The 18,905-nt window shown below is 40.1% G+C and overlaps 1 protein-coding gene across 2 annotated transcripts in view; it reads left to right on the forward strand.

The window, feature by feature from the left end:
- LOC133563617 (neural-cadherin-like) overlaps positions 1–18,905 on the forward strand; it is a 487,520-nt gene that overhangs the window by 407,812 nt on the left and 60,803 nt on the right. The window lies entirely within an intron of this gene.

Raw genomic sequence — 18,905 nt, forward strand, 5'->3', positions numbered from 1 at the left:
TTACCACAACCCCCATTATCAGGAGATCTCGTAAAAGTCAAAGTTTTTGGTTTTTTTGCCACAGCGCACATCCAACGCCGTTGGGGATCGAAGGATGGCGGAGATGTTCCGTGGCGGCGCCGTTTAGCAGCCGTTACGCATCCAGTGAGGTTATAGAGTACCTGTAACACATACACTGTACATGCAGCAGTATTGATAATTACTGCCAAGATGTGTTTTTTCTATCCTGGAGAAAGGGAAAGCAAACATCTGCAGTATAATACTTTCAGAGAGGGAAACATTTTGTGTCTCAATTTGTGGATAACATTAAAGCACTAAAAATCTCCAGAGAGAATCAAAGGGCTTCTGTATGTGTTGTTCTATATTTCTCCTCTTTTCTGTGTCACCTGTCGCTTCCGATGTTACACTCTGGCTTCAGAAGTCAATTTCAATCTCAGCCTTTACTTTCATCTGTCCAACTGGTTTCATATCCAAGCATTCTCTCATTTATTCTACCCCCCGCCGGTGTGTTTTTTGTCTTCCCTTTCATATTTCTTTGTGCTTTTCCGTTCTCTCAAGCCAACCTAAATTTGGCCGTATTGTGCATTGGAAATGTAAAAAAGTAAGCCTCACGACTGTGTAATCCAGGGGTCCCCAAATTTTTGACTCGGGGGCCGCATTGGGTCAAAAAAAATGTGGCCGGGGGCCGGGCTGTGTGTGTGTGTGTGTATATATATATATATATTAGGGGTGTGGGAAAATATCGATTTTTTTTTATTATGATTATTATTTATTTTTTATTTTTTTAATCATTCCAACAAAGCAATACACACTAATACCATAACAATGCAATCAAATTCCAAAACCAAACCTGACCCAGCAACACTCAGAACTGCAATAAACAGAGCAATTGAGGAGACACAAACACCACACAAAACAAACCAAAAGTAGTGAAACAAAAATGAATATTATCAACAACAGTATCAATATTAGTTATAATTTCACCAAAGCAGTGATTAAAAATCCCTCATTGACATTATCACTAGACATTTATAAAAATAATAAAAAAAGAACAATAGTGTCACAGTGGCTTACACTTGCATCGCATCTCATAAGCTTGACAACACACTGTGTCCAATGTTTTCAAAAATATACAACAAGTCATATTTTTGCTTCGTTTAATAGTTAAAACACATTTTCATTATTGCAATCAGTTGATAAAACAATTATAAAAGCTTTTTTTTTTTAATCTACGACTCTGCTAGCATGTTAGCAGACTGGGGTAGATCCTGCTGAAATCCTATGTATTGAATGAATACATAGGATAGATATTGTTTTTGAATCGAGAATCGCGTTGAATTGAAAAAATCGATATATTATCGAAACGTGACCCCAAGAATCGATATTGAATCGAATCGTGGGACACCCAAAGATTCGCAGCCTTAATATGTACATATATATATATATATATATATATATATATATATATATATATATATATATATATATATATATATATATATATATATGTATATACAGTCATGGTCAAAAGTTTACATAGACTTGTAAAGAACATAATGTCATGGCTGTCTTGAGTTTCCAATAATTTCTACAACTCTTATTTTTTTGTGATAGAGTGATTGGAGCACATACTTGTTGGTCACAGAAAACATTCATGAAGTTTTTTGGTTCTTTCATGATTTATTATGGGTCTACTGAAAATGTGAGCAGATCTGCTGGGTCAAAAGTATACATACAGCAATGTTAATATTTGCTTACATGTCCCATGGCAAGTTACACTGGAATAAGGCGCTTTTGGTAGCCATTTTTTGTGGTAGTGTCGAAAGAAAATAGTATATGTAAACAAACTGTTGTCACATTCCACACTACGGTGAGTTCAAGAACCGATGACATTTGTAGGGCAAAACAATGTTCACCACAGACTCTCATCAATGAAGCATACACACAAACATATTAAACAGTGGACTTTATAACAATTGGCAAGGTTTGTGTTATGTTTGTCCTCAACCAAAAAATATACTGAAACATTCCTTTTTTTTTTTTAAATGCTCTAGGGAGCCACTAGGGCGGCACTAAAGAGCTGACCCCTGTACTATACTATTTATTTGTATTCATCATTTAAAATCGGAAGTCTTTATATGAATGTACTTGCTTAAAAGCAAATACAGAATACAACAATAAATCAAGGTCTGACATTAAGTCTTGTTAAGGATGATCAGTGGCCTTGTAGCCCGCACGGTGGCCTTGTGGTTATAGTGTCCGCCCTGAGATCAGTAGGTCGTGAGTTCAAACCCCGGTGGAGTCTTACCAAAGACTATAAAAATGTAAAATCGTCGACTTTGGGGATTATTTTTCCGGAATGTAAAGGAAAGTTGGCACGAGCAAGACGTGAATGTAAGTACACCCTTTATTTTTAACAGTATAACTAACAAAAGGCGCGCACAATGGCGAAGAACAAATTTGACTACTGAAAACAAAAACTAGCACAAAGGCATGACTATGGACATAGGGAAAAACTTAATAACTGTGACATAAAAAAACCCAAAAACATACGTGGCATGGGTAGAAGGGAAACTATGGACCGTGTGGTGAACAGGCACAGGAGTAGAGATAAAGTCGCCAGGCTGACCACCTGGCAACTACAGGTTTAAATAATGGACATGATTAGTGCAAACAGGTGTGAGACTTGAGGACAGGGGCGTGACATGAGGACAGGGTGAAAGCTATTGAGTTGCTATGGTAACAAAACAAACCAGGAAGTGCAAAAACAGGAACTGATTGTCCAAAAAACAAAACCGAACATGACCAAAACAAAACATGATCCCATAGACGTGACAAAAAATGGGCCGCTTTACCTCCCTACTTGGCACTCAGCATCAAAGGTTGGAATTGGGGGTTTAATCACCAAAATTAGTCAAATGAGCGTGTCTACCGTTGCTGCTCACTGCTCCCCTCACCTCCCAGGGGGGTGGAACAAGGGGATGGGTCAAATGCAGGGGATAATTTCACCTGACTATCAGTGGTACTTTAACTTATAATGATGCAAATGAAAATGAGTTGTGGAACAGAGGCTCGTCTGCCAACTGCTGACGTGCCCTCGAGCAGCGGTTCTCAACCTTTTTTCAGTGATGTACCCCCTGTGAACATTTTTTTAATTCAAGTACCCCCTAATCAGAGCAAAGTATTTTTGGTTGAATAAAAGAGATAAAGAAGTAAAATACAGCACTATGTCATCAGTTTCTGATTTATTAAATTGTATAACAGTGCAAACTGCGATGAGGTGGTGACTTGTCCAGGGTGTACCCCGCCTTCCGCCCGATTGTAGCTGAGATAGGCGCCAGCGCCCCCCGCTACCCCAAAAGGGAATAAGCGGTAGAAAATGGATGGATAACAGTGCAAAATATTGCTCATTTGTAGTGGTCTTTCTTGAACTATTTGGAAAAAAAGATATAAAAATAAGTAAAAACTTGTTGAAAAATAAACAAGTGATTCAATTATGAATACAGATTTCTACACATAGAAGTAATCATCAACTTAAAGTGCCCTCTTTGGGGATTGTAATAGAGATCCATCTGGATTCATGAACTTAATTCTAAACATTTCTTCACAAAAAAAGAAATCTTTAACATCAATATTTATGGAACAGGCTTCACGGTGGCGGAGGGGTTAGTGCGTCTGCCTCACAATACGAAGGTCCTGCAGTCCTGGGTTCAAGTCCAGGCTCGGGATCTTTCTGTGTGGAGTTTGCATGTTCTCCCCGTGAATGCGTGGGTTCCCTCCGGGTACTCCGGCTTCCTCCCACTTCCAAAGACATGCACCTGGGGATAGGTTGATTGGCAACACTAAATTGGCCCTAGTGTGTGAATGTTGTCTGTCTATCTGTGTTGGCCCTGCGATGAGGTGGCGACTTGTCCAGGGTGTACCCCGCCTTCCGCCCGATTGTAGCTGAGATAGGCGCCAGCGCCCCCCGCGACCCCAAAAGGGAATAAGCGGTAGAAATGGATGGATGGATGGATTTATGGAACATGTCCACAAAAAAATCTAGCTGTCAACACTGAATATTGCATTGTTGCATTTCTTTTCACAGTTTATGAACTTACATTCATATTTTGTTGACTTATCATTCAATAAATATATTTATAAAGGATTTTTGAATTGTTGCTATTTTTAGAATATTTGAAAAAAAAAATCTCACGTACCCCTTGGCATACCTTCAAGTACCCCCAGGGGTACGGGTACCCCCATTTGAGAACCACTGCCCTAGAACATGGCATCGAGTTAAGATAAAACAATTCACACCACAGTTTGAAGTCTCAATTTAAACATTTTTTAACAAGTGATTAATATTTATCGGACTCAATTTCATACTATCCAAAGAGGCATTTTGATTTTTTTTTTCAAACCCAGCTTCATAAAAAAGTCATCAGCTTCTGATCAAACATGTTTTGACTGTCGACGTCCACCCTGCCGACGAGTAAGCCATGTAAACAATCTAATAAAAAATGAAGTGTTGCCGGATGGCGTCGTCACTTGTGTACAATCCTGCCGGGTTCACTTATATAACCGACCACATCCACTGCTGTTGCCTTTTTAAATATGTATGTGTTGATGTCCCCGTGGCGCGCCAGGCACTAAAAGAGACAAACTAACAGTTTCGGTCATGGTTTAGTTAATTCCAGAGGTCCTATGGGATGTGTGGTCCTCATAAAGGTAGAAGGGCTCCGATGCTGTTGCTCTGTGGGGCCGCCATGCTGTTTATGAGTCTTTGTGTCAGAGACAGGCGGATACAGTGGGGCAAAACAGTATTTAGTCAGCCAGCGATTGTGCAAGTTCTCCCACTTCAAATGATGACAGAGGTCTGTAATTTTCATCATAGGTACACTTCAACTGTGAGAGACAGAATGTGAAAAAAAATTCCAGGAATTCACATTGTAGGAATTTTAAATAATTTATTTGTAAATTATTGTAGAATGGTCAACCATTCCAAGCTCTCACTGATGGAAGGAGGTTTTGGCTCAAAATCTCACGATACATGGCCCCATTCATTCTTTCCTTAACACGGATCAATCGTCCTGTCCCCTTAGCAGAAAAACAGCCCCAAAGCTTGATGTTTCCACCCCCATGCTTCACAGTAGGTATGGTGTTCTTGGGATGCAACTTCTTCCTCCAAACACGACGAGTTGAGTTTATACCAAAAAGTTCCATTTTGGTTTCATCTGACCACATGACTTTCTCCCAATTCTCTGCTGTATCATCCATGTATACATTTTGGATAAGGAAAGTTAGAGTGAAGCACAAAAAAAAAAAAAGAAAAAGCGACGGCTCCAGGCGGCAGTGTGAGCGTTTCAGATGTAATTAGACACATCTACTAGGATAATTCTAGAACAATGGTTCCCAAACTTTAGCAGGCTGGCGCCCCCTTGGCTCCCCAGTGAATTCCTAGCGCCCCCCCCCCCCCCCCCCCCACAGACACATATGGAAACAAACACCTCTTTCTTGATATTTGGTATGCTGCAATTTGAAAAGAGAAAGGTTAAACACAAATGTGTATTTCACCAATAAAACCCAATTTAGTGAACCAATTTATTTTTTTAGCAGTTTTAACTGTTTCAGCAACATAGAATGGTAAATAAACATTCCACCAGTAACCTTCATTGTCTCACACTTAATATTAATGGGATGGATGTGCTTGATGCAGGGACATAAGCTTCTCAACATCAGGCTGGAACTCACTAAGAAGAAGTCGTAGATCCCCGCGGTCAGTAATTTTCAGTCGGTTTCTTTGCTTGGAAAGAAGCAAGGCGACTGCACTGAAGCCCCGTTCTACTAAATATGATGTTGGGAAGGCAATAAAGTACATCTTGACCTTGTTCCACAGCACTTGATAGCAGTCAGAGATTTTTTTTTTGTAACCAAAAATCTTGATATGACTTTTTGAAAAGTCTGAACATTACAAGCTTGAAATTACAAACCTGAGCTTTTGCTTTTGTAGTCTATGCTGTCGGATCTGACTGGGCCAGAGCGGCGTGTGGTAACCGGACCCTGATGCGTCGTCCACTGACTCGTCCTGCTGCATGTGTTGTGTACAAATCGTCAAACAAACGTTCGGACTTCTGACTTCGACTTCGGACTGCCGCCCCCCTACCGCCCCCTTCTTCCTCACCGCCCCCCCAGATCTTTCCACCGCCCACTTTGGGAACCACTGTTCTAGAAGATCCCTTATCTGCTTATTTTTTTAATAGTGTTTTAGTGAGATTGTAAAGACATACCTGAAAGCCGGATGGCTGCGGTGAACGCCAGTGTCTCTGAAAAAAGCCAATGGAGGAGCCAAGATCACAGCTGGCTTTTTGAGCTGCAGGAGGAAGTCCCATAATCCACTGATGTCTCCGGTAAGAGCCGACTTAATATCACAATTTTACCATCCATACCATCCAAAAACTTGCTAGTTGACGTAGAAAACATGTTCGCTTGACCACTCTGTGTTGAAGCTTCACAACAAACAAAGAAACACCGGCTGTGTTTCGGTTGCTAAAGGCATCTGCAATCCACCGCTTTCCACCAACAGCATTCTTCTTTGACGTCTCCATTATTAATTGAACAAATTGCAAAAGATTCAGCAACACAGATGTCCAAATTACTGTGTAATTATGCGATGAAAAGAGACGACTTTTAGCCGCAAGTGGTGCTGGGCTAATATGTCCCCTTCGACCCGAGACGTCACAAACACGCGTCATCATTCCGCGACGTTTTCAACAAGAAACTCAAAATTGCAATTTAGTAAACTAAACCGGACATATTGGCATGTGTTGCAATGTTAATATTTCATCATTGATATATAAAATATCAGACTGTGTGGTCGCTAGTAGTGGCTTTCAGTAGGCCTTTAAAATAAATAAAGAATAGTGAACAACAGGCTGAATAAGTGTACGTTATATGAGGCATAAATAACCAACTGAGAAGGTGCCTGCTATGTTAACGTAACATATTATGGTAAGAGTCATTCAAATAACTATAGCATATAGCAGTTAGCATTCCATGACCCACAATGCACTTCTGCCATGACCCTTCCCCGCCAAATTCATATTGCTTGACGTGTTGCTGACATTTTCTTCGTCTCTTCCGCGAATGAGATAAATAACATTAATTGATATTTTTACGGTAATGTGTTAAAAATTTCACAAATAAGTCGCTCCGGAGTATAAGTCGCACCCCTGGCCCAACTATGAAAAAAACTGCGACTTATAGTCCGAAAAATACGGTAACTTTGTCTTGAATTTGAAAAAATTGTAACAATTTTAATAGCTACGGCAGTAGCATATAGCATGTAGCAGTTAGCATTCCATGACCCACAATGCACTTCTGCTATGACCCTCCCCCGCCGAATTGTTATTGGTTGACGTGTATGTGACAATTGTTGTCATGTGTGTGTGACGATTGCTGACATTTTCTTCGTCTCTTCCGCGAATAAGATAAATAATATTATTTGATATTTTACGGTAATGTGTTAATAATTTCACACATAAGTCGCTCCTGAGTATATGTCGCACCCCCGGCCCAACTCTGAAAAAAACTGCGACTTATAGTCCGAAAAATACGTTAACTTTGTCTTGAATTTGAAAAATGTTTAACAATTGTAATAGCTACGGCAGTAGCATATAGCATGTAGCAGTTAGCATTCCATGACCCACAATGCACTTCTGCCATGACCCTCCCCCGCCGAATTCTTATTGGTTGACGTGTGTGTGTGACGATTGCTGACATTTTCTTTACTCTTCCGCGAATGAGAGAAATAATATGAATTGATATTTTACGGTAATGTGTTAATAATTTCACACATAAGTCGCTCCGGAGAATATGTCGCACCCCCGGCCCAACTCTGAAAAAAACTGCGACTTATACTCCGAAAAATACGTTAACTTTGTCTTGAATTTGAAAATGTTGTAACAATTTTAATAGCTACGGCAGTAGCATATAGCATGTAGCAGTTAACATTCCATGACCCACAATGCACTTTTGCCATGACCCTCCCCCACCGAATTCTTATTGGTTGAGGTGTGTGTGACGATTGCTGACATGTGTGTGACGATTGCTGACATTTTCTTCGTCTCTTCCGCGAATAAGATAAATAATATTATTTGATATTTTACGGTAATGTTTTAATAATTTCACACATAAGTCGCACCCCCGGCCCAACTCTGAAAAAAACTGCGACTTATAGTCCGAAAAAATACGTTAACTTTGACTTGAATTTGAAAAATGTTTAACAATTTTAATAGCTACGGCAGTAGCATATAGCATGTAGCAGTTAGCATTCCATGACCCACAATGCACTTCTGCCATGACCCTTCCCTGCCGAATTCTTATTGGTTGACGTGTGTTTGTGACGATTGCTGACATTTTCTTTACTCTTCCGCGAATGAGAGAAATAATATTATTTGATATTTTACGGTAATGTGTTAATAATTTCACACATAAGTCGCTCCGGAGTATATGTCGCACCCCCGGCCCAACTCTGAAAAAAACTGCGACTTATACTCCGAAAAATACGTTAACTTTGTCTTGAATTTGAAAATGTTTTAACAATTTTAATAGCTACGGCAGTAGCATATAGCATGTAGCAGTTAACATTCCATGACCCACAATGCACTTTTGCCATGACCCTCCCCCACCGAATTCTTATTGGTTGAGGTGTGTGTGACGATTGCTGACATGTGTGTGACGATTGCTGACATTTTCTTCGTCTCTTCCGCGAATAAGATAAATAATATTATTTGATATTTTACGGTAATGTTTTAATAATTTCACACATAAGTCGCACCCCCGGCCCAACTCTGAAAAAAACTGCGACTTATAGTCCGAAAAATACGTTAACTTTGACTTGAATTTGAAAAATGTTTAACAATTTTAATAGCTACGGCAGTAGCATATAGCATGTAGCAGTTAGCATTCCATGACCCACAATGCACTTCTGCCATGACCCTCCCCCGCCGAATTCTTATTGGTTGACGTGTGTTTGTGACGATTGCTGACATTTTCTTTACTCTTCCGCGAATGAGAGAAATAATATTATTTGATATTTTACGGTAATGTGTTAATAATTTCACACATAAGTCGCTCCGGAGTATATGTCGCACCCCCGGCCCAACTCTGAAAAAAACTGCGACTTATACTCCGAAAAATACGTTAACTTTGTCTTGAATTTGAAAATGTTTTAACAATTTTAATAGCTACGGCAGTAGCATATAGCATGTAGCAGTTAACATTCCATGACCCACGATGCACTTTTGCCATGACCCTCCCCCACCGAATTCTTATTGGTTGAGGTGTATGTGACGATTGCTGACATGTGTGTGACGATTGCTGACTTTTTCTTCGTCTCTTCCGCGAATAAGATAAATAATATTATTTGATATTTTACGGTAATGTGTTAATAATTTCACACACAAGTCGCACCCCCGGCCCAACTCTGAAAAAAACTGCGACTTATAGTCCGAAAAATACGTTAACTTTGACTTGAATTTGAAAAATGTTTAACAATTTTAATAGCTACGGCAGTAGCATATAGCATGTAGCAGTTAGCATTCCATGTCCCACAATGCACTTCTGCCATGACCCTTCCCCGCCGAATTCTTATTGGTTGACGTGTGTGTGTGACGATTGCTGACATTTTCTTTACTCTTCCGCGAATGAGAGAAATAATATGAATTGATATTTTACGGTAATGTGTTAATAATTTCACACATAAGTCGCTCCGGAGAACATGTCGCACCCCCGGCCCAACTCTGAAAAAAACTGCGACTTATACTCCGAAAAATACGTTAACTTTGTCTTGAATTTGAAAATGTTTTAACAATTTCAATAGCTACGGCAGTAGCATATAGCATGTAGCAGTTAACATTCCATGACCCACAATGCACTTTTGCCATGACCCTCCCCCACCGAATTCTTATTGGTTGAGGTGTGTGACGATTGCTGACATGTGTGTGACGATTGCTGACATTTTCTTCGTCTCTTCCGCGAATAAGATAAATAATATTATTTGATATTTTACGGTAATGTGTTAATAATTTCACACATAAGTCGCACCCCCGGCCCAACTCTGAAAAAAACTGCGACTTATAGTCCGAAAAATACGTTAACTTTGACTTGAATTTGAAAAATGTTTAACAATTTTAATAGCTACGGCAGTAGCATATAGCATGTAGCAGTTAGCATTCCATGTCCCACAATGCACTTCTGCCATGACCCTCCCCCGCCGAATTCTTATTGGTTGACGTGTGTGTGACGATTGCTGACATTTTCTTTGTCCCTTCCGCGAATGAGATAAATAATATTATTTGATATTTTACAGTAATGTGTTAATAATTTCACACATAAGTTGCTCCGGAGTATATGTCGCACCCCCGGCCAAACTATGAAAAAAACTGCGACTTATAGTCCGAAAAATACGGTAACTTTGTCCTGAAATTTAAAAAAAAAAATTAAATTTGATAGCTAAGGCAGTAGCATATAGCATATAGCAGTTAGCATTCCATGACCCACAATGCACTTCTGCCATGACCCTTCCCCGCCGAATTCTTATTGGTTGACGTGTGTGTGACAATTGTTGTCATGTGTGTGACGATTGCTGACATTTTCTTCGTCTCTTCCGCGAATGAGATAAATAATATTATTTGATATTTTACGGTTAATGTGTTAATAATTTCACACAAAAGTCGCTCCGGAGTATATGTCGCACCCCCGGTCTAACTATAAAAAAAACTGTGACTTATAGTCCGAAAAACACGGTAACTTTGTCTTGAATTTGAAAACATTTTAATAGCTACGGCAGTAGCATATAGCATATAGCAGTTAGCATTCCATGACCCACAATGCACTTCTGCTATGACCCTCCCCCGCCGAATTCTTATTGGTTGACGTGTGTGTGACGATTGTAGACGTGTGTGTGACGATTGCTGACATTTCCTTTGTCTCTTCCGCGAATTAGATAAATAATATAATTTGATATTTTACGGTAATGTGTTAATAATTTCACACATAAGTCGCACCCCCGGCCAAACTATGAAAAAAACTGCAATTTATAGTCCGAAAAATACGGTAACTTTGTCTTGAATTTGAATCTTTTTTAACAATTTTAATAGCTACGGCAGTAGCATATAGCAGTTAGCATTCCATGACCCACAATGCACTTCTGCCATGACCCTCCCCCGCCGAATTCTTATTGGTTGAGGTGTATGTGACGATTGTAGACGTGTGTGTGACGATTGCTGACATTTTCTTCGTCTCTTCCGCGAATTAGATAAATAATATAATTTGATATTTTACGGTAATGTGTTAATAATTTCACACATAAGTCGCACCCCCGGCCAAACTATGAAAAAAACTGAGACTTATAGTCTGAAAAATACGGTATGTTTTAGTTCAATCCCTCTATGACAAAAATATAAGAGTTGTAGAAATTATTGGGAACTCAAGACACAGCCATGAAATGATGTTCTTTACAAGTGTAAGTCAACTTTTGACCACGACTACGTGAGCAGGTATCACCAACTCCTGCGGGGTATAATCGATTCACAAATAAACGAGCTGTCTTCGGTGGCTCATTACGTTTCCACACCTTTTAATAAAGCAAGTTAAATAAATATAGTCCCGGATTTAAAGCGTAAAGCAGTTTTACATCGTGAAAAGTCTTGCTTGGATAGGGGGGGGAATAACGATCGGCTGGTTATACGGTCCGTACTCGTTTAACGACCAGCCTCGTCACCGCGGGAGGCCGTAAATATGCGCCGGGCGCTCGGTATGTTCACGACTCGCCGGGTGCTAAATGAAAAGGAGAGTCCAGCTCTGCCTCGGCGAGCATTAAAAGTTAAAATCATCCATTATTCAACTTTACATAAGGCATGACAGACTGGGCTGGAGTGTGAGCTATTGACGAAGTCAGATGAGTTTATGACTAACTGGGCCAGCCTCATTAATCTAAAGTCAAATGTGACGATGGAGTTAAAAGGACGTTACTTCCAATATTGGACTATAATGCAAAGTGCCTGTTTTCATCCCGCTGCAAATAAAGGATGTTATTCTACCTCATGCCAATTCTCACCTGTCTCATTTCCTTCTGCTTCTTCATCAGCTTTCTTTCCTCCCCTCTTCCCGAGCTCTGATGTTTCACGCTGTCTCGCCGCTCTCCACTCCTCATTAACCCTCGGACTGCGGTTTCGGCCAACAGGGTCAAGTGTTTTGATCAAGACGTGGCGCTGGTTATTCTCGCCGCTCATCTATAATGCACGGAGCGGTGCCGGCTCAGTGTAGCTCTTAGAGGGCAAAGAGGCGGCACCATTATGGATGGATGGGTCGGCCGTGGTGTTTGTGTCCACCCCGAGTGGTTATTGATCATGCTGCAGCTCACCTCAGCGTGGGCACCAGTGTGAAGGGGTAAGCTCGGACATAGTGTTGCATTTCAATTACCTACGCACAGCGCATCAAATATCAATAAATGTGCTTATTATTATCAACAGGGCAGGGCATAAACACACTCTCCAGTGTCAAGAACCGCAACCACGGTTATAAATAGAAAGGCTTTAAATACCGTCATGACGTGGACTTTGGTGCAATCAGGTGACAAATGTGACGTATGGAGGTAATTTTTAGGTCAAATTTTTTAATGTCCGGCGTGGTGATCGAATGATAGCTCGTGGTCCATGTATTGGGTACCCCTGGTCTACTATATAAGACAATACAGTGATGTATTTCTAAATGAGACACAAAGGTGTTATAGAAAATAACTGGATATATTTTTCAACAATTAGCATTTTTCCCACACTTGAACACACCAAAAAGTACTGAAAATTGGTACCGCCGAGTACCAGTGTCAATTCCCAGGTACCCGGAATTGGAACCGTATCGATTCAACTGTGAAGGGTACCCATTCCAAACTATTATTTTATATACCCAGTGTTTAACTTATTAAAAGAGGAACATCCGTCTAACGCCGTGGTCGGCAACCCAACATGTTGAAAGAGCCATATTGGACCAAAAGTACCAAAAAACGAATCCGTCTGTAGCCGCAAAAACTTAAAAGCCTATGTACACTAATAATAATGAAGACAACACATTAAGTGTTACAGAAGGTTGGATAACGCCTGGAATAGATGTGTGTGTCCAAGTTAAAGAAAAAAAAAACTGAATGTCTTCTTCTAATGGATTTATTACCATCTTTGTAAGCTGGGTAAGGTTTGCTGTGGTCTGGAACAACATGACACACAATCAAAAATGCAGCCAATATTACATACAGACAATGTGTCATGAGACATGCAAATATAAATTAAATACACAGATGACATAGCGGTGAGTAAAGGGAATGAAATTATCTTAAATATACCTACAAATGAGTCAATTTTATTTATTTTTTTTGCAATGATTTTTTAATGATGCAATATGTACACACAGCTGGCCTAAATAGCATGTTAGCATTGATTATTAGCACTTTACGCAAGTCAATAACATCAACTAAGCTCACCTTTGTGCATTCACGCACAGCATAAAACATTTGGTGGACAAAATGGGACAAAGGCGTGGCATAAAACAAGTCTTTAAGTGGCAGTGTCAGAGAAACTTGTACACTTAAACAAACTACGGTGAGTTGAAGGACCACCAAAATTAGTAGGACAAAACGGCGGCGGCCAAATACTGTCAACAGGAAACACAAACGGTGGGCTTTTCTAACCTCAGCGTGGGCACCGGGTGAAGGCGTAAGCTCGGACTTAGTGTTGCATTTCAAGTACCTACGCACAGCGCATCAAATATCAATAAACGTGCTTATTATTATCACCAGGGCATAAACACACTCTCCAGTGTCAAGAGCCGCAACCACGATTATAAATAGAAAGGCTTTGGTTACTGTCATGACGTGGACTTTGGTGCAATCAGGTGACAAATCAGGTGACAAATGTGACGTATGGAGGTCATTTTTAGGTCTATTTTTTAAAAGTCCGGCGTGGTGATCGACAGACGCCCTCTCCAAGATCGAACGGTAGCTCGTGGTCCATGTATTGGGTACCCCTGGTCTACTATATAAGACAATACAGTAATGTATTTCTAAATGAGACACAAAGGTGTTATAGAAAATAACTGGATATATTTTTCAACAAGTAGCATTTTTCCCACATTTGAACACACCTAAAAGTACTGAAAATTGGTACCGCTGAGTACCAGTCAATTCCCAGGGACCCGGAATTGGAACCGTATCGATTCAACTGTGAAGGGTACCCATTCCAAACTATTGTTTTATATACCCAGTGTTTAACTTATTAAAAGAGGAACATCTGTCTAATGCCGTGGTCGGCAACCCAACATGTTGAAAGAGCCATATTGGACCAAAAGTACCAAAAAACTAATCTGTCTGTAGCCGCAAAAACTTAAAAGCCTTATGTACACTAATAATAATGAAGACAACACATTTAGTGTCACAGAAGGTTGGATAACGCCTGGAATAGATGTGTGTGTCCAAGTTAAAGACAAAAAAAAAACTGAATGTCTTCTTCTAATGGATTTATTACCATCTTTGTAAGCTGGGTTACGTTTGCTGTGGTCTGGAACAACATGACACACAATCAAAAATGCAGCCAATATTACATACAGACAATGTGTCATGAGACATGCAAATATAAATTAAATACACAGATGACATAGCGGTGAGTAAAGGGAATGAAATTATCTTAAATATACCTACAAATGAGTCAATTTGATTTATTTTTTTTGCAATGATTTTTTAATGATGCAATATGTACACACAGCTGGCCTAAATAGCATGTTAGCATTGATTATTAGCACTTTACGCAAGTCAATAACATCAACAAAGCTCACCTTTGTGCATTCACGCACAGCATAAAAAATTTGGTGGACAAAATGAGGCAAAGGCGTGGCATAAAACAAGTATTTCTGTGGCAGTGTCAGAGAAACTTGTACACTTAAACAAACTACGGGGAGTTGAAGGACCGCCAAGAGCCGCAACCACGATTATACATAGAAAGGCTTTGGTTACTGTCATGACGTGGACTTTGGTGCGGTTTGTTTTCCCGTTGTGCAAAGCGACTGAACCGGACACGACGTGAAGGAAATGACATCTTTTAATTAATCCATCAAAAAGTGAAAACAAAAGGCGCTCACAGCGGAAGTACAAAACTTGGCTAAGAAAACAAAAACTATTACTATAACATAAACTATGGACATGAAAACATGAACTAAAAAACTCACTAAACTGTGGCTTGAATAAACAAAAAAAAACTTACATGGCAAGAAAAGAGCAGCATGAACTATGAACTGGACAGAGTGTGAAGAGTGAAGAGCATGAATGTGATTTCGCCAGGCTGACTGCCTGGCAACTACAGGCTTAAATAGTGGCGATGTGATTAATAACAGGTGCGTGAGTCCAAATGAATCAGGTGCGTGACATGAGGACAGGTGAAAACTAATGGGTTGTCATGGAAACAAAACAGGGAGTGAAAAAACAGGTACTGACAATATCCAAAAAACAAACAGAAAATAGCCAAACTAAACATGATCACCAATACATGACAATTACATTTAATTCAGTTTAGATTTCGACTTGGACTTAGACAAACTTTATTGATCCACAAGGGAACTGATTCCACACAGTAGCTGAGTTACAATGGATGGAAAGCGTAACGATGGAAAGGACAATGCAGGTATAGAGTAGACTAAAAATGTACGGTAGTAGCAATATAAAACATAACATATATGTAATATTTACATATTAAATATACAGTATACTGATATTGTGTTATATATTTTGTAACACTTTAGTGTGGGAAACACATTCTCTGTTAATTAGTTGCTTATTAACATGCAAATTAGTTACATGTGGACTCATTATTAAGTACTTATTAATGCCTTATTCTGCATAGCCTCATTATACAACTAAGAGTGTTCCCTCTATTACCTCAGAACATTGCTTATTAGTAACACTTACCCTTACATGTTCCCCTAAAGTCCATCCATCCATCCATTTCCTACCGCGTATTCCCTATTTTGCTGTTTCTAGTCTTTATTTTATCCTGCCCTTTTTTTTTGCTGCAGCTGTGACATATACTGTAATATTTTACATGGTCATTGGGGTTTGTTATATATTCTATCCATCCATCCATTTCCTACCACTTGTCCCTATTGGGTTCGCGGGGGGGGGGTGCTGGAGCTTATCTCAGCTACAATCGGGTGGAAGGCGGGGTACATCCTGGACAAGTCGCCACTTCGTCACAGAGCCAAGACGGATAGACAGACAACATTCACATTCACACAAATAACTCTAAATTAAGTCTTTGTTACTTTAATAAGATACTAATTCATGGTGAATATGTTCCCCATACTAAAGTGTTACCCATCCATCCATCTTCTTCCGCTTATCCGAGGTCGGGTCGCGGGGGCAACAACCTAAGCAGGGAAACCCAGACTTCCCTTTCCCCAGCCACTTCGTCTAGCTCTTCCCGGGGGATCCCGAGGCGTTCCCAGGCCAGCCGGGAGACATAGTCTTCCCAACGTGTCCTGGGTCTTCCCCGTGGCCTCCTACCGGTTGGACGTGCCCTAAACACCTCCCTAGGGAGGCGTTCGGGTGGCATCCTGACCAGATGCCCGAACCACCTCATCTGGCTCCTCTCGATGTGAAGGAGCAGCGGCTTTACTTTGAGTTCCTCCCGGATGGCAGAGCTTCTCACCCTATCTCTAAGGGAGAGCCCCGCCACACGGCGGAGGAAACTCATTTCGGCCGTTTGTACCCGTGATCTTATCCTTTCGGTCATGACCCAAAGCTCATGACCATAGGTGAGGATGGGAACGTAGATCGACCGGTAAATTGAGAGCTTCGCCTTCCGGCTCAGCTCCTTCTGCACCACAACGGATCGGTACAACGTCCGCATTACTGAAGACGCCGCACCGATCCGCCTGTCGATCTCACGATCCACTCTTCCTCCACTCGTGAACAAGACTCCTAGGTACTTGAACTCCTCCACTTGGGGCAGGGTCTCCTCCCCAACCCGGAGATGGCATTCCACCCTTTTCCGGGCTAAAGTGTTACCATATTTTTATATGATATATACATGCAGCGGAGATAGGCTCCAGCACCCCCCGCGACCCCAATAGGGACAAGCGGTAGCAAAAGGATGGATGGATAGAATATATAACAAATCCCAATTACCATGTACAATATTACAGTATATGTAAAAGCTGCAGCCAAAAAAAGGGCAGCATAAAATAAAGAGTACTAGATCAAGCAGAAAATATACATTAGAAAAGAACACAAACACGCCCAAAGACCATAGTTAGTGGTTTATGGAAAAGATAAAAGCAAGAAAAGTTGAGAAAAATACCAAAAATAAAGTGAAATGAAGGAAGTCAAAGGAGCTACCATGAATTGATTAACGTGGACAACGACTTAAACAAGGTGAAAAACTTATTGGGGTGTTACCATTTAGTGGTCAATTGTACGGAATATGTACTGTACTGTGCAATCTACTAATAAAAGTATCAATCAATCAATCAATGTGCTGCCACTCTTTCAGGCGCATCAAAGATTTAAAAAATACTGTAATTAGCAACTTTTAAAAACACTCATGAGGCGCAGATGTCAGATCTCATTGGGCCCGTTTACACTGCACACCAAATCTGATTGTTTTGGTCGCAAATGACACAATTCAGTCTAAATGGTCCAAAGTGCTTCAAATCTGATCTTTTTGCATCAGATTCAGGCCACATCAGGAGGTAGTCCTGAATCAGATTGAAATCTGATCCGTTCAAATGTGACTGCAGTCCAGTCCAAATTTTGGTACCGGTACCAAAATTATTTCTATACTTTTGGGTACTTTTCCGTACTTTTTGCAATAAAGGGGACCACAAACAGTTGCAGTTTTGTCTTTATTTTAACAAAAAACATTAGGGTACATTAAACATACATTTCTTATTGCAAGTTTGTCCTTAAATACTTTTCAAAATGTGCGAGCTCAAAACTAATTTACACCGGATTTGCCATAGATGTTCTAAATATAAACAAGAAATTTTACATGTTTTTTTAACGCCTTTGAATGAAAATGACAATAACATTCATGCCATCAAACAGCTGGTGAGCAATAAGACGACAAAAGAAAAGAAAAGGAGAGCCTGGGCGAAGCTAAGAGGCTCAATAATTAAAGCTTCTTTAATTAACCTTTGTGAAACTTGCAAAGGTTCTCGAGGAAAAGGCAGTAAGATGCCAGAACGGACTCGAAAAACAGCAAACGATCCAACATTTTCCTGCCACCAACCTCTACCTTAAATAAGGGTGTACAGTAGTTTAAACACTTTGTAGGGATCAACAAAAATGAAGACTTGCACGGTCAACTTAAAGGCAAAGACTAAGACGACACAGATGTACACTAATGCCATCTAACAACTTGGAATGTATGTGTATGTATATATATATATATATAAAAAAAAAAAAAAAAAATATATATATATATATATATATATATATATATATATATATATATATATATATCAATGCCGAGCCATCTTTCTGACGAGATTACAAGTCCTAGTTGTTCCTCTCTGCAATCTCTGACTGACTCATCCTAATATCTTTGGAGCCGACGTGTACTACTTACTGAAGCAGGAAATTGTCCGCCGTAGCCATACCGGGCGAGCAGGGAAGTCACCAATACACACTTTTTTAACTCACAAAGAAGTAGAACAAAACGTTGATTCGGTGGCAGACATATATTTGCAAAGCTATTTTCAAGAAGGATATTTAAAAGAAACTACATCTTGTGAGACGTCGGCCATGAAATAGGGAATTGCCATCCACGTCCACTCCAATCAACCGGTACAACTGGCTTATACGCTGTTGAATGAGTTCTACAAAT

This window comes from Nerophis ophidion, linkage group LG12 (assembly GCF_033978795.1).
Source record: "Nerophis ophidion isolate RoL-2023_Sa linkage group LG12, RoL_Noph_v1.0, whole genome shotgun sequence".
NCBI classification, from domain to species: domain Eukaryota; kingdom Metazoa; phylum Chordata; class Actinopteri; order Syngnathiformes; family Syngnathidae; genus Nerophis; species Nerophis ophidion.